At 43.0% G+C, this 16,573-nt stretch overlaps 1 protein-coding gene across 1 annotated transcript in view; it reads left to right on the top strand.

Annotated features, from left to right (window-relative positions):
* The window catches only part of GRM7 (glutamate metabotropic receptor 7), an 837,184-nt gene that overhangs the window by 779,876 nt on the left and 40,735 nt on the right, over positions 1–16,573 (top strand). The window lies entirely within an intron of this gene.

The following is a 16,573-nucleotide window of genomic DNA, read 5'->3' as shown; positions in this document are numbered from 1 at the left end:
GGATGACCCTGGTGTTTGGGTGTCTCAAGTTTTTGAGATTGTCATGCCATTATCACTGATTTGAGACTGGTTTCATCAACAAGGTGGAGGCCTGTTTCAGGGGATGATCTTTGAAGGCATATTCATATCACCCAGAAGAGTTTAAAAACTGAGTCCTCAGGATATCAGGAGGAACACAGCACAAAAAGACAATGTTGAAACAACAGATGCAGCTATATTTCCTTCCTGGATCAGTTGTATCCAAGGGCTCAGTCAAGGAATTTAAGTCCAAAGAATTCCAGGGAGCTAGAGAGCAAAATATGTGGCAGAATCTCCCAGGAACCTCTGGTCTGAGCTGCTCGACTTTGCTGACTACTGACCATGTATTCAAAACATGCTTACTAATACTGAAGTACGTAGCGGAAAGTTGCTAAGAGAGTCCATCTTAGAAGTTCTATTCATCAGAAAAAAAAAAGCCTGTAACTATGAATAGTGACTGATGTCAATTAGACTTTCTGCAGTGAGCCTTTCACAGGCCACAACTATCCAGTCACTATGTTGAACACCTGAAACTAACAATATTCAATGAGAATTATCCATCCTTTTTTTTTTTTTAATTGTAATCATTCACCTGCCCTGGCTTTTCTCTTACTTAAGATGCCCAACAGTTCCTCTCTGGCCTCTTTTTCTTCCTGTGTTACTCATTTGCTGTTGCCTCCTTCCAGCGACTTGTAAAACCTTTGACCTGTCTCCCTTACCTCCCACAACCAGACAACTCAGAGACAGCCCCTCTGCCAGCATATTACACTTGTTCCTTCTCTCTGCAGTTAGCGCTCATTAAACAGGTGTAGCACCAACCTTTGCTTATTCAGAAACTCTAGCAGCCTCTTCAGTCATTTTTATCAACCTCCTCACCCTCCTCCCAGCCGTGGGACACACTGGGGCCTGACTCATCAAGCCCAAGCACAGATGGAGTCACGTCTCTGTGCTGCCCCCAAAGAAGTAATGGCACTCCGCTGACCTGACAGACACCTCCCACAACTCTACTACTGCAAATATTACTTTAACAACCGCCCTGTGCTCACAAGACTCACTGAACTGCTGAGCCTTCCATGGACACTCCCTGCAGTGGTTCTCTGTGTCATCCCATGGGAGTGATCTTATTAAACGCTATTCCTTTTCTGGCCCATCTCAGTATCACTGCCTCCTAAGTCTTTGCAAGTTTACCACTTCTCCTGCCTTTAAACTGCTATAGCACTGTTTTTAAATGAATGATTATACACACACAAACACACATACACACACCAAAGTGAAATACTAAGTATATTTGGGATGAATTTTCACATAGGTCAAAGCCTTTGACTGTGTGGATCACAACAAACTGGAAAAATTTTTTTTCATTTATTTTTATTAGTTGGAGGCTAATTACTTTACAGTATTGTAGTGGTTTTTGCCATACATTGACATGAATCAGCCATGGATTTACATGTGTTCCCCATCCCGATCCCCACTCCCGCCTCCCTCCCCATCCAGTCCCTCTGGGTCTTCCCAGTACACCAGCCCTAAGCACTTGTCTCATGCATCCACCACAACAAGGTACCATTACACACCAGTCAGGATGGCTGCTATCCAAAAGTCTACAAGCAATAAATGCTGGAGAGGGTGTGGAGAAAATGGAAAATTCTTAAAGAGACAGGAATACCAGACCACCTGACCTGCCTCTTGAGAAATCTGTATGCAGGTCAGGAAGCAACAGTTTGAACTGGACATGGAATAAAAACTGACTCCAAATAGGAAAAGAAGTATGTCAAGGCTGTATATTGTCACCCTGCTTATTTAACTTATATGCAGAGCGCATCATGAGAAACTCTGGGCTGGAAGAAGCACAAGCTGGAATCAAGATTGCTGGGAGAAATATCAATAACCTCAGATGCTGATAACACCATTCTTATGGCAGAAAGCAAAGAAGAACTAAAGAGCCTCTTGATGAAAGTGAAAGAGGAGAATAAAAAAGTTGGCTTAAAGCTCAACATTCAGAAAACGAAAATCATGGCATCTGGTCCCATCACTTCATGGCAAGTAGATGGGGAAACACTGGAAACAGTGAGAGACTTTATTTTCTTGGGCTCCAAAATCACTGCAGATGGTGACTGCAGCCATGAAATTAAAAGACGCTTGCTCCTTAGAAGAAAAGTTATGTCCAACCTAGACAGCATATTAAAAAGCAGAGACACTACTTTGCCAACAAAGATCCATCTAGTCAAATCTATGGTTTTCCCAGTAGTCATGTATGGATGTGAGAGTTGGACTATAAAGAAAGTTGAGCAAGGAAGAATTGATGCTTTTGAACCGTGGTGTTGGAGAAGACTCTCGAGAGTCCCTTGGACTGCAAGAAGATCCAACCAGTCAATCCTAAAGGACATCAGTCCTGAATATTTATTGGAAGGACTGATGCTGAAGCTGAAACTCCAATACTTTGGCCACCTGATGCAAAACACTGACTCATTAGAAAAGACCCTGATGCTGGGAAAGATTGAAGGCGGGAGTGGAAGGGGATGACAGAGGATGAGATGGTTGGATGGCATCACCAACTCAATGGACATGAGCTTGAGTAAACTCTGGGAGTTGGTGATGGACAGGGAGGCCTGGCGTGCTGCAGTCCATGGGGTCACAAAGAGTCAGACAAGACTGAGTGACTGAACTGAACTGAACTTCACATATGTGGACAATCATTCATATCAAGATACAGATTTTTAGAACCAAGAAAATTCCCTTTGTCTCTTTGCAGTTTCACTGTGTTAGTTATTCAGTTGTGTCCAGTGCTTTGTGACCCCATGGACTGTAGGCCATAGGCCACCAGACTCCTCTATCCATGGAATTCTTCTGTCAAGAATACTCAAGTGGGTAGCCATTCCCTTCTCCAGGGGGATCTCCCCAACCTAACGATCAAATCTATGTCTCCTGCATTGAAGGCAGATTCTTACCATCTGAAACACCTGGGAAGCCCTCTTTCTAGTTAGCACCCTATCTAAATAACTAGTATTCTGACTTACATATTCATTCTGCATATTTTGAACATACAAATGCAATTATGCCATGTGTACTCTTTGATGTCTAATCTCTTTTAACCCCCAGAATTTTTTTTTTTGAGATTTTGTCTTGTCATTGTTTATGTATCTGGGTCTGAACTCCTAGGGCACCTTGCTGCCACATCTTCTAAGAAATCCTTACCTTCCTTCATCTTTCTGTCCCACTGCTAACAAATTACCCCTTACAGGCAGTGTTTTTAACCAGTTTATCTTTTGTCTTCCACAATACCCCACACTGGGTTCTAAGGTATATTGGATGCCCAGTACATATTTCTTGAATGAAACTGAGTAAATGATCAATTCCTTTCTTGGGTTGCCAGATGACTTCAGCAGAAAAGATCACACCTAAGCAGGATGGCATGTCCTATTGTGAAACGATAAACCACTGGAGAGCTATTTTATAGAGATGATGGGTTTATTAGGCATGATGTGAAGAGGGAGGCAAAGCAATATCTGAAGCACTTTATCACATTCGGTGAGAACTGAGAGCAAAGCGTCAACACCTCATGCAGTAAAGTTCTGCGTTTTGACATGACCATATGCCTGAGATAAGTTACCATGCTCTGGATTCTGTGGACATTGCTTGCTAAGTTGCTTCAGTTGTGTCCGACTCACAGCAACCCCATGGACTGTAGCCCACCAGGCTCCTCTGTCCATTGAATTTTCCAGGCAGGAATACTGGAGTGGGTTGCCATTTCCTTTTCCAGGGGATCTTCCCAACCCAGGGATCAAACCCAGGACTCCCAACTTGTAGGCACATTCTTTACGGTCTGAGCCAACAGGGAAGTTCTGTATTACAATCACAAATTTGAAACTAAAATGTCCAAAATTCTCCTTACTCTCAAACAGTAGAATATGATGAAGTTCAAGAATTTCAAGTCTGAATGACACTCAAGCAAATATTTAGAAGGGAAATATATTCTGTTTGGCCTTTTAGTCTATGTAGACAGTGAATCTAAAGGGAGGCGGAGGTATTATTTATAGCAATAGCTAGAGCCTGGGACTTCAAGCTACTCAAGTCTTAGGAGGGAGTGGCAATGTAATGGGACAAAGAAAACAAGAGAACTCTTGCAAAGGCTTAAAAGCCTTCTGCAGTGATGCCATCTGCGTTTATGGACAAAGGGCAGATTACTTTGTCTCCAAGCTGAAGTCAGGGCTCCATAAGGCACTGTCAAGACCTCTGCCTCTCAAGTGGAGCCTGACATTGGCTACCAGGAGATGCCTTAGCTAGTGATAGCCCCTCTGTCCATTCACAAACCACCTTAGACTCAGGAAGGAATCAATTATAGAGCACATGTTCAAGAACAGATTCTTAGAGGCTCTGGAGAGAAGGACATTACCTCTGGGCCATTTGGTTGGTTATTATCAAGACTGTGATTGAGTCTCTCTAAACTGAGTAATTTACTTGGTTAATTATTCACCAGTTTAGTCAGTGAAAAGCTAAGTTTCCAACAGTGGCTATCTGCAAATGAAGCAGTATATCCAGTTCTTCTAAATCCAGTTCTTCCTGCTTCCTCCTCAAACTCTGAGGCCAGAATTTATTACTTCTCTGGTGTTACTTTCTGACCCTTAATGACTACACTGAAAAGTCATGTCAAGTTTGCCTGTGAGACCAAAGTATCTGTTGGAATTAAAAGGGAAAAAAAATAGAAGAGAAAGGTGAGCTGAGAGTATTATTCAAAGAGTTCAAATATAGCCTGGTTTGAGCCCAAGACTGTATCATAAACTAAAGAAACAGATATAGAATAAAACCATGAAACAATTAGAAGCTCATATGGGTGAATGTCATCTGATCTTGCTATTGTGAAGGCCTTTCTGAAGCAGTAGTACTCAACTCTGATGTCACAGTAGAATTACCCAGGGAACTTTTGAAAACCTTGATGCTTTGTAGGACACCACACTAATCAAATTAGGGTACCTGTGGGTAGAGAAAAGGGGGAAACTCAAGCATCAGTAGTTGTCGAGGCTTTCCAGGTGATTCCCAAGTGTAATCAAAGTTGAGGATCACTGTTCACTGTTCTCAGCATTATCAGAACCGTAAAGAAAATAATAACCAACAATTTGACTACCTAAAAGCAAGAAGATTTTTATAAACAGTACAAAAACTGGGGAAATACTGACCACACATATAAAAGACAAAGTGTTAATGTCCTTACAGCATAAAGAATTGGCAGAAGACAACATTTTTTGCATTTTTAAAAAACTTTATATATGTGCCCACACTCTACCACATCCCCACTGTGTTTATTTTAAATCAAGATGGGGGAAAATGTCATTAAAAACTCCCAACATTTTCCAAGCAGGCCATCGTGTAGATATCCCAAATACTTTATATTCCCTACTTCCTAGCTTATTTGCATCTGAAGATCCTTATGATATAAACCCATAAACCAAAATAGACACATCTTGGGACATAGCCTCCATCACCAACCCCATTTTGAGATGTAACAGACATAACAGTTTGTAAGCTGAAGTTGTACAGTGTGACAACTTAATTTAAGTACATATATGGAAATGATGACCACAAGAAGGTTCATTGGGACTGTTAACACAAAATCTTACTCAGGGCTTTTCAGACATCCATGTGCATGGAAGTAACCTGGGGATCTTGTTGAGTGTAGCTTTGAGCCTGAGAAACTATATTATGAGCAAACACTTTGAAAGTACTGATACACTTGGTCCTGGGACCACATTTTGAGTATCTAGTATTTAGTTATCTTTGAAAATTTTACAGAGTTTATGTATACCTTTTGTTTCCCTAAGGATTTCAAATAAATAGGGGCAGTGTACATACAAGCTAACTTGAGCTTCCTAGGTAGCTCACTGGTAAAGAACTTGCCTTCCAATGCAGGAGACATAAGTAAGAGATGTGGGTTTGATCCCTGCATCGGGAAGATGCCCTGGAGGAGGGCATCCAGTAATTTTGCCTGGGAAATCCCATGGACAGAGGAGCCTGGCGGGCTACAGTCCATGGGGCTTCAGAGAGACATGGCCGAGCAACTGAGCACATACATAGAACCTTAGGTGCATGCATCTTTATACCCTCAGAGACTAAGGCAAGCATTACAGTTCTTGTGGTTTAACATTTTCAAAACAAACAACCCAATCAAAAACTGGGCAGAAGACCTAAATATACATTTCTCCAAAGAGGATATACAGACGGCCAAGAGGCACATGAAAAGATGTTCAACATCGCTAATTATTAGACAAATGCAAATCAAAACTACATTCTGGTATCACCTCACACCAGTCAGAATGGCCATCATCTAAAAATATACAAATAATAAGTGCTGGGGAGGGCGATGAAAGAATGGAACCCTCTTCCTCTGTTGCAGGGAATGTAAATTGATGCAGCCATTACAAAGAAGGGTTTGGGGGTTCTTTAAAAAACTACAAATAGAGCTACCATATGACCCTTCAATCCCTCTCCTGTGCTTATATCCAGAGGAAAACATGGTTCAAAAGGACACACGCACCTCAGTGTTTATAGCAGCACTGTTACAGCTGAGTCATGGAGACAACCTAACTGTCCATTGACAGACGAATGGATAAAGATGCGATACATATAGATAATGGAATATTACTCAGCCATTAGAAAGTACATATATATATATAATGGAATACTACTCAGCCATTTAGAAAGAAGAATGTATAATGGGATATTACTTATCCATTTGCAGCAACATGGATGGATCTAGACATTGTCATACTGAGTGAAGTCAGTCAAAGGAGAAGAAATACTGTATGATGTCCCTAATATGCAGAATCTAAAAAGAAATGACACACATGAACTTAGTTACAAAGTAGAAACAGACTCACAGACTTACAAAATGGACTTAACTGTTGCCAAGGGAGAAGGATGGGGGAAGGGATATTTAGGGACTCTGGGATCGAAGTGTACACACTGCTATATTAAAAATGGATAACTGAGAAGGTCCTACTATCTAGCACAGGGAACTCTGCTCAATGTTACATGCCAGCCTGGATGGGAGGGGAGTTTGGAGGAGAATGGATACGTGTTTATGTATGGCTGGGTCCCTTTGCTCTTCATCTGAGACTATCACAACATTGTTACTCGGCTATGTAAAGTGAAGAGAAAGTCATTCACTCATGTCCGACTCTTTGCGATCCCATGGACTATACAGTCCATGGAATTCTCTAGGCCAGAATACTGGAGTGGGTAGCCTTTCCCTTCTCCAGGAAATCTTCCCAACCGAGGGATAGAACCCAGGTCTCCTGCATTGTAGGCAGATTCTTTACCAGCTGAGTCACAAAGGAAGCCCAGGAATAATGGAATGGGTAGCCTATCCCTTCTCCAGCAGATCTTCCTGACCCAGGAATTGAACCAGAGTCTCCTGCGTTGCAGGCAGATTCTTTACCAACTGAGCTATCAGGGAAGCCCAATCGGCTATACTCCAATACAAAATGAAAAATTTTTAAAAAATAAATGTTTGATGAATAAATAAACAGGGTATTTTTCACAATACCCAAGTGGCATAGAAAATATAATGATCCTCAACCCATTTCACAGATAGTGAATGAAGCTAGGGTCCCCAAAATGTTACCCGACCCAGAGTCAGAAAGCAGAGTGCTTTCTGTGTGACTGAGACTCGAGGGTTCAATGACAGAGAGGCAGACTAGTTTAGTCAAAGGACCAAGGGGACCCTAGGTCTCCAGACTCCTTAGACAGGGCTCTGGATATTTTCAAACAGTCTAGTGTTTGAGTCACATTGCAAGCTGGGTGATTGTTCAAAAGGCAGATTTTCAGACCGCATACCTAGAATTCTAAGATTCCAGGCCATTCTGAGACCTACTCCATAGAGCCAGAAATAGATATGGACTTGGTACCAGAGTTCTGATTTCAATTTTCACTTCTACCATTAATCAGCCATTTGATCTTAAGTAAATTTGTTATCCTTCTGGAGAACTGGTTACAAACTCTAGGGGTCACAGGAACTTGGCACACAGCTTAACAGAGTAGGGCGGTGGTGGGCAGCAGGGTACAGTGGGGCTGTGATAAGCTAACACACACGTGCCCTGTGTAGAAGAGGTCATCCTTACCTAGCTCCAGAGAAGTGGTGGCCTGGCCTTGAATTTTTTAAGGAGAGATTGGAAATCCAGAGCTTTACATGAAAATGAGACTTTTAAATGTTTGTAATTCATTCACAACTCTTCAACACGCTGCTTGCTGCTGTCTGGGTCAGGATCTGTCCACTGGCTACCAAGTTATGGACTTTCTCTTAAAGCTTTGCTCTTTTGTCTGTCTTTTTAACTGTCAAACGAGGATAATAACACCATGAAGGATTGTGTGGCAGGGGTCAGATAATGTGAGTGGGAAGCACTTTATACAGCAGAAAGCATAAAAGTAAGAAGCTATTAATATCAGTATCATCATGATCATCATTGCACCCCCATGTCTAAGTGTTTTACACATTGAGGAGGAGAGAAAGAGGGCAATTTCTTTTTTAAGACCATCTACCCACTAAGAACAGGAGCTGTATATCCCTTCCCTTGTCGGCTTCTTCCTGTGTAAGGAGTGACTGGATGGTCATCTAATGGGCAGTGCCATTACTTGGTCTTGAATCTTGATTCAGAATCTGGCCTTGGAGAGAAATTTTTCATACACACACACACACACACACACACATATGTATAAAAACATATATACATGACCCTCGTCATGGCTGTAAGTACAGTTAAGTATATGTCATGACTGAGATAGCAATAGAATACAAGAAAGAATGAAGATACAGCTATAGACATGCATGAATATGTTTCCATGACTACAGATCCACCAATACTACAATCTGCAGAAAAGGTCTTAATACCACAGACTCAATCCCTCCCTTATCTCCCGGTCCCATTTGATATATATTATGTCAAAGAGTAACATGATTTTTCTTTATTCTTTTTGTCAAGTTAGCTAAATAATTCAGTTGCCTTCCAGACTTGTTCCCAGAATATTAACAGACATGGAAACTGAGGAACATTCTTTACTCCTAAGTCTTTATCCCTCCAATGTTGAACCATCTAAAATGACACTTCAGTGTACACTCTCTGAAGTGTCTGTACACTCACAGTCCCTAGAACGCCAGCAGGAGATGGTGACAGTGTGAACCATTTATCATTGTCATTTACCATAGAAAGTTCCTTGGTCTCAATGATCTGGTTTTCTCCAGGTAATTCTTTGGTCCCATGTTATCTGGAAAATTGCCCGTAACACTTTGCCAGTCTCCAAGTAGTCTATGTAATTTTCTTGGTTTATAAGAAAATGGTTTCTTTTTTCCCCCGGAGGAAATGGCTTGGCTTCCCGTCTCCTGCAGCCACAAAATTAAAAGATGCTTGCTGCTTGGAAGGAAAGCTGTGACAAACCTAGATAGTGTACTAAAAAGCAGAGACATCACTTTGCTGACAAAGGTCCATCTAGTCAAAGCTATGGTTTTTCCAGTAGTCACGTACAGATGTGAGAGCTGGACCCTATAGAAGGCTAAGCATCGAAGAATTGATGCTTTTGAATTGTGGTACTGGAGAAGACTCTTGAGAGTCCCTTGGACATCAAGGAGATCAAATCAGTCAATCTTAAAGGAAATCAACCTTGAACAGTCATTTGAAGAACTGATACTGAAGCTCCAATACTCTGGTCACCTGAGGTGAAAAGCTGACTTATTGGAAAAGACCCTGATGCTGAGAAAGATAGAAGGCAGGAGCAGAAGGGGAAATGAGAGGATGAGATGGTTGGATGGCATCACCGACTCATTGGACATGAGTTTCTGCAAACTCCAGGAGACAGTGAAGGACAGGGAAGCCTGGTGTGCTGCAGTCCATGGGGTTGCAAAGAGTCAGACACAATTGAGCAACTGAACTACTCCCTCTGGGCCGGGTCCAGAGGGAAGAAAGCTCTGCTTGTTCTTGGCTGAATTCCATACACGTCAACCTCCTGCCTGGATTTCTAGCCAGACTCCAGTCCTGCCCCCCTCCCAGCCTCATTCTCATCAGGCATGCCTTTCTGCAGAAGCATCATTCTGCATGTGGATTCAGCCAGGAACTGGGGTACAAAAGGGAGGGAGATTCCATCCCCCCAAGACTGAGCTCCTACCACTAAGTCCAGCTCTCTTTCCCCTGAATGACCCTTTCATCCTGTTAGGCAGGAGGAATAACTGAGGCATGGCCTCAGGAAGCACTGACTACATCCCTGTGCCTCACACCTTCCTGACCTAAGGAAGAGGAATCAAAGCCAATTCCAAAGACGTTGGATCCCCTGCTGTCAACCCCAAGAAAAATGAAATAAAATTGACAAGTCTACATTCTCGGTCTTCTAGACCCTGGAAGCCCAATGGACAAGCTGATCTCCGCAAGGCCCAGAGCTGTGAGACATTCAGTCTTAACTTGGCTCTCAGAGTGCCGTGTTGGAAGCCGCACCTGTGGGGTGTGTGCTGCTGGGAGACAGGACTGAACTTGAACCCTCCTGGACTCCTTGATGAGCTCAGTAGCTCCACCGATGGGCACCCTCCCCAATTTGACCTCAGTTTTCCTTTCAGTGTCCAAAGCCTCCTGCTATTTAGAAGGACACTGAGGCAGATTTTAACAACCTCAGTTCATGCCTAAGGAAGCTTTTCTCTTTTTTTCTTTTTGCCATTGTCTAAGGACTATCTAGTTGGTTGTTCTAAATCCTAGGGTCTTTTTGCTCAAGTCCTTATAAACCCTGTTAAAGAGCTCTCAGAATATTACATCTTCATTTTTCTTTCTTGCTTCTGGACTTAAATCTAATGAGCGGGTTCCAATCTAATGAGAAAAGAAAAGTCACTGTAGCAATGCAGGGTCCCCGAGTCCCAGCTGTCGCACTGGTTGCTTTTCCTATCTCCAAATGTGTTTGCTTGGGTGGGCCGCAGTCCATTTTCAAGCCATCACTGGGCAGTTAGTCCTGTCAGATCCAATATCCAATTTCCTGACAGGCCCTGTTGCTGCCATGCAGGGCACTTGGGGCCAAACACATGGTAGTATTTTTCGTCAGCCTCCTTTGCCTTATTTCCCAAGCCCGATAAAGCTGCACGCAGAGTTCTCTCTGCTTCATAATGATTTTTTGTTTTTTGTTTTTTGGTGGGGGAGATAAGTCTGTGTGTATGTGTATCTATCAGAACAAGGCGGGGAGGGCTCAGAATCTCTAATGATAGTAAATAGCTGTGGATTGAAACCCCGTTTCTGGTCCAAAGGACACTTTCTTAGGCTATAGTCATATAATTGCACAGCCGATTTCACTAATCAGAGTGGGGTTTTCTTGGGGAGCCATGTGAAGTCTATATTCTGGAGTTCATTTTCAAGGAGTGAGGCAGGAAGAGCCCGTGTCCAGCCCTGCATTCCTAGCTGCTGCTTTTAGAGGTGAGGTGGGTTTCCAGCTCAAGTGCTCTTCCTCTGCCTCTTTCTCTTGTCTCAATGTTTCCTTGCTATTTCACTTCATCCACCCGTAGTCATTGCCCTATGAGAGTTGGCCACATACATGGACAGATGACTACATAGAAAGAAAGAAGAACCTAAATCTGTGTGATGAGGTGGGTGTGGACCTGGGTCCCCTCAGAACAGCCGGGCAAACCTCTTCTTTTCCCTCCTGCTCCTGGATCATGGGGTTCCTGCCTGACCTTGGCTCCTGCTAGGTCAGTTTTGGAAAAGCCCCATCCTTGACCTTAGAGAGAAGGGTGCATACCCCTCCCTTTGCTTCCCTCCCGTTATTCAGAAAGCAGTTTTCTACTTCTGCTAACCTTGCTCCCTGGCACAGCTCATCCACTGAGCCTCCTTGTCCAACTGACTCAACCAGAGACGAGAAGGACTCTTTGGAGACACAAACAAGGAGGACAGTGTGTTGAGACACGCAGGCGAAGAGAAGGGGGCGAGGCTGCATGATGTAGACCCTACTGAGGTCTCTGGAATTTAATGCAATCACAATGGAAAGGTGATGAAGGAATTTAAGTGTAGCGGTTACATAAGTTAAAGTAGTAATAATAATAAACAACCTCCCCCTGCATCATAGAGGATGCAAGAATGAAGATGGAAACCACTCAGGAGTCTTCCAGGAGAGAAATGATGGTGGCAGTGGAGACAGAATTAAGGAGACAGAGATGTGGGTCTGGAATCACAGAGCAAGCTGCTGGATGGTGAAGGGGATGAGGAAAGAGAAGGGGAGATGGACGGACCATCAGTGGCTTTAACAGATGATCTCGCTGTTGAAGGAGACGTGGCAGATAAGGTTTGCGAGGGGGACAGATTAGAAGTCTCCAAATCTATTTGGGATTTTAATCGTTTCTGTTATTCATATTATGTGTACTGCTATTATGTCTGTAGCCCTGCAAATAGAGGATTTCAGCAAGAGGGGAGTTCCCTGGCTTTTGAAGCTCACTAGGCCTAACCTCCATTTTATAAGTTTATGAGGCTGGCTCACTAGCCAGCCGAGAAATAAAACAGGACACGACTTATTTATATGGCAGGAAATCCAAAGCCATGTGTAATCTTTCTCTATCCTTTGAGTCTAAGTGTTTTTAGAGCTCCCAAAGGAGGTTCTGACAAAGAAAAGAAAGAGAAAACCCTTTAACTTATTTTTACTGTGACTATAACTGTAAATTATTAACTATGTGTAGCTTTACTTCTGATGCCTGTACCAGAAAAGAGTTGTTTTGGTGGGGAGGGATAGGAAAGAGGAGGAAAAAACACTTAATAGAGAAAAGAAAGGCTGAGAGATCTAGGACACAATAAGGATCAAGAAGAGGCTGTTTCCCTTCGCAGCCGGGGCACAGAAGTTTCCTCCTGTGAAGATATCAAAAGGTTTTCAGATTCAGCTCAGCTAAGCTGTGCACAAAGCATGCTTTCTTCCAAGGTGACAGGCTTAGAGACGCCACAAAACTAGGTCTCCTGGGAGGTGCCAATGCCAGAGAATGGCATCCACAGACAAGTGCATTCCAGTGGGTTTTGCTCATTCTCATACCAGGGTTCTGAGAACTGAAGTCAGAGGGGCCTGGGTCTCTGGTTAATTTCTTCTCACCCCAACCACTCAGTATCATGTGTCTGACGGCGCCAGGCTCCCTCTACAGAGAAAGTAGCCTCCTTGAAGAAATCAAGATGCTCTTCGACTTATTATGCATTTCATTAGACTATCATGGTAAAATAAACCTTTCTTGTAAAGTTTTCAGTAGACACAAAATGTCTGCCTTCTTGTGGAGGATGCTTGTTGTTAAGTGGTTCAGAGGAGCAGAGAAATGCCGACACAGTGAATATGTGCACACTGCAGTTACCACACACACACCGGCCCTCTTGCTTAGCTTCATGAAATGACTATTTTACACCATCACATTGTTCACAGAGTCAGTTTGCCCTTCTATGCAGAAATAAGCAGCATGGATATTCAGGTAAAAATGACTATTGATAATATATATATATATATATATATATATATAATACATACATACATACATACACATGATATGATGCTTACTCCTTGGAAGGAAAGTTATGACCAACCTAGACAGCATATTAAAAAGCAGAGACATTACTTTGTCAACAAAGGTCCATCTAGTCAAGGCTATGGTTTTTCCAGTAGTCATGTATGGATGTGAGAGTGGACTATAAAGAAAGCTGAGCGCCAAAGAATTGGTGCTTTTGAACTGTGGTGTTAGAGAAGACTCTTGAGAGTCCCTTGGACTGCAAGGGTATCCAACCAGTCCATCCTAAAGGAGATCAGTCCTGGGTGTTCATTGGAAGGACTGATATTGAAGCTGAAACTCCAATACTCTGGCCACCTGATACAAAGAGCTGACTCACTGGAAAAGACCCTGATGCTGGGAAAGATTGAGGGCAGGAGGATAAGGGGACGACAGAAGATGAGATGGCTGGATGGCATCACCGACTCGATAGACATGGGTTTGGGTGGACTCCAGGAGTTGGTGATGGACAGGGAGGCCTGGCGCGCTGCAGTCCACGGGGTCGCAAAGAGTCGGACATGACTGAGAGACTGAACTGAACTAATATGTATATACATATAATATCACTTTTCTGTATATAAGAAACGATCACAACTTTGTAAATCAATTTTACTTCAATTAAACAAAAAAGACTGTAGGCATTGTTCCTGCCCCAAACTATCCCTAATCATATAACATGGCATATGTAATTTTCCATACAACTTTATTTCTTCTACTGGTTAAAAAAATAAAGGGGGAGTGGGGATGGGGGAGTGCCACCTTAACAAGGAGAGATGTTCCAAGCCAATATGAATTCTGTAATCGCCATTGATTTCATAGTGGTGCTAATAGATTGTTATAATAATTATGGCACATCATTATCCAGGCTTCAGCTGGAAAATGTGGGGACTTAATTATAGGGAGAGTTATTTGTTGTTATGTTTGCTCCTACATTATTTTGATTTGAATGCTTACGTCTGCATATCCTGCTTATTCGATAAGGAGAGGAAACCTTTTACCCTGCATAAGGAAAATATGGCCGTTTGAAAAATGTTTTCATGATATTTTGAAGCCAGTGACCCTAAGCAACTATCAGTGTTTCTCGGGACCTCCCTTGCACTCAGCACACAGGCTATGGAGTGAAGACTCCCAGGTGTGGGCTCTGGGTCTGCCACTCCTTGGCTACAGGCCGTTCCGTTAGGATCTAACTTCTCTGAGCCTCCCTCTCTCCTCTGACCTCTGGTGGTACTAACAGGACCCATCTGCCCACCTCCCAAGCTGTGCAGTTTAAGCCTGACATGGTACACACCGCACTGAGCCTGTTGGTTATTACACAAGAAAGGCAACAGTTCTTCACATCAGGCCACAGGCGACGTCACCATAATTCTTTGTGCCAGCAAAGAAAATACCACTTTCACCCTGCAAACGGTGTTCTCTTGGTCACCTGCTGAGGCTCTGGCCTTAACCTGGTTTCTAACATGTAACAGTACCAGTGACCATAGCACTGCTGGTGATGTGCAGCATTCATTTCCACTTTACAGAGACTGAGCAGAAGCCATTTTCTAAGAACAGACTGAGAAAATGCAAAGTCCATATTAATATTCATCATAAAGACAAAGTTGGGGGTCCTTAAAATATTATAGCAGGGATGCCAAAAAAATTGAAGGCCAGGGTCTTCTGATCCCACCCCAACTCTGGCTGGAGTTCCTGTGTTTTGAAAGAAAACTGGGAAGGAAAAAAAGTAGCTTCTTTTTCATTCAACACACGAGTTCAAATAGCACAGGGTGTTCCTACAGCTCAGGTCTACTCTGGATAAATGACAGGATCCCACAGCAGAGAGGCCCAAAGGGTTTCTCTCTCTCTAATGGAGTTTACCTTCACGTACATGAAAAAGACAAACCTGGCCATGGATCTTGTGCTGGGAAAGGAATTCCAGCCACAGCAAGAACGAAGGTGGGGAGTGAGGGGGGAGTCCTTTGAGTCCTCCAAAAAAAAAGAAAGAAATGAAATACTTCTTTTGCTTCCCAAGGCATCATGCAAGTTACACCCTTCAATATTCATTTGCATTGTCTATGAACTGCCAATTTATCTGTTTGTAACAGCAGCTTCTCTGTTATTATGGACTCGTGGGAATAAGATGATTATTTATAGCCTTCTTACTATCTGTCTTACTGGACCGGAGAGGTGAATTTCTAGAAATTGGGAGAGCTGGCAAGGCTCCCGTTGCATAATTGAGAAGGCCAGTGCCAGAGAGGGTGGGTAGGGGAGAATTATTTACATACATTTCATTAGACTTCCTCAGGAAAGAATATCCAGTCCTGGCTCTGACTCTGTGTGAAGAATGCTTACTTGCTTCCACAGAGGGAATTTCAACCAAGCACATTTGGTCCAAAGAGGTGCCCATTCCATGGGCTGCCATTGTGAATGTGTTGGGGGGCTGAGATAACAGAGCTTAACCCTTCACTTCAAAGAAGAAACAGCAACTCAGAGGGAGAAGATGATCACGTGGCAAGTTTATCTCAAGCCCACACAAGTGGGACTTGGGGTTGAGAGACGATTGCTTCCTCTGAGCAGCACACTTACCCAGCATATGCCTCAACCAGTGAGCCCTGGCCTGCGATGGGAAATATTTTGCATAGCCTGTCTGCCTCTGCCTGCCTCACGTCCCTTTGGAATTGGACAAGATCTTAATAGCACACTTTGATCAACATTTGGGGGAAAAAATAATAAGCCTTAAATTGTCTTGATGTGACATCACTCCTGGCTTCGCTCATTCTCTTCTCTGCCCAGAAACTCAGAATTGTGCTCTAACGCTCATCGCTTGTACCTATCCTTCCTTAGGCTCCATTTCTATCTTTTTTTTTTCTATGAAGAATGGGAGTGTGTGAGGTGTTCAAGGATAAGATACAAATAAAGGCAAAAGGAAAGAAGATAAAGAAACAACAGAGAAAAACAAGGGGAAAGATGATGGTGAGATGATTCTAGGTGTATCCAGTGATGGTACCCAAAGATCCAGTGGTGTGTCCACACCAGCCTTGGGAATATGGACATGTAGCACTGTGT

The sequence above is a fragment of the Dama dama genome, chromosome 24, assembly GCF_033118175.1.
Source record: "Dama dama isolate Ldn47 chromosome 24, ASM3311817v1, whole genome shotgun sequence".
Lineage (NCBI taxonomy): Eukaryota > Metazoa > Chordata > Mammalia > Artiodactyla > Cervidae > Dama > Dama dama.
Note: the sequence above shows the minus strand (reverse complement) of the source record. Positions and strands in the feature narration are given on the sequence as shown.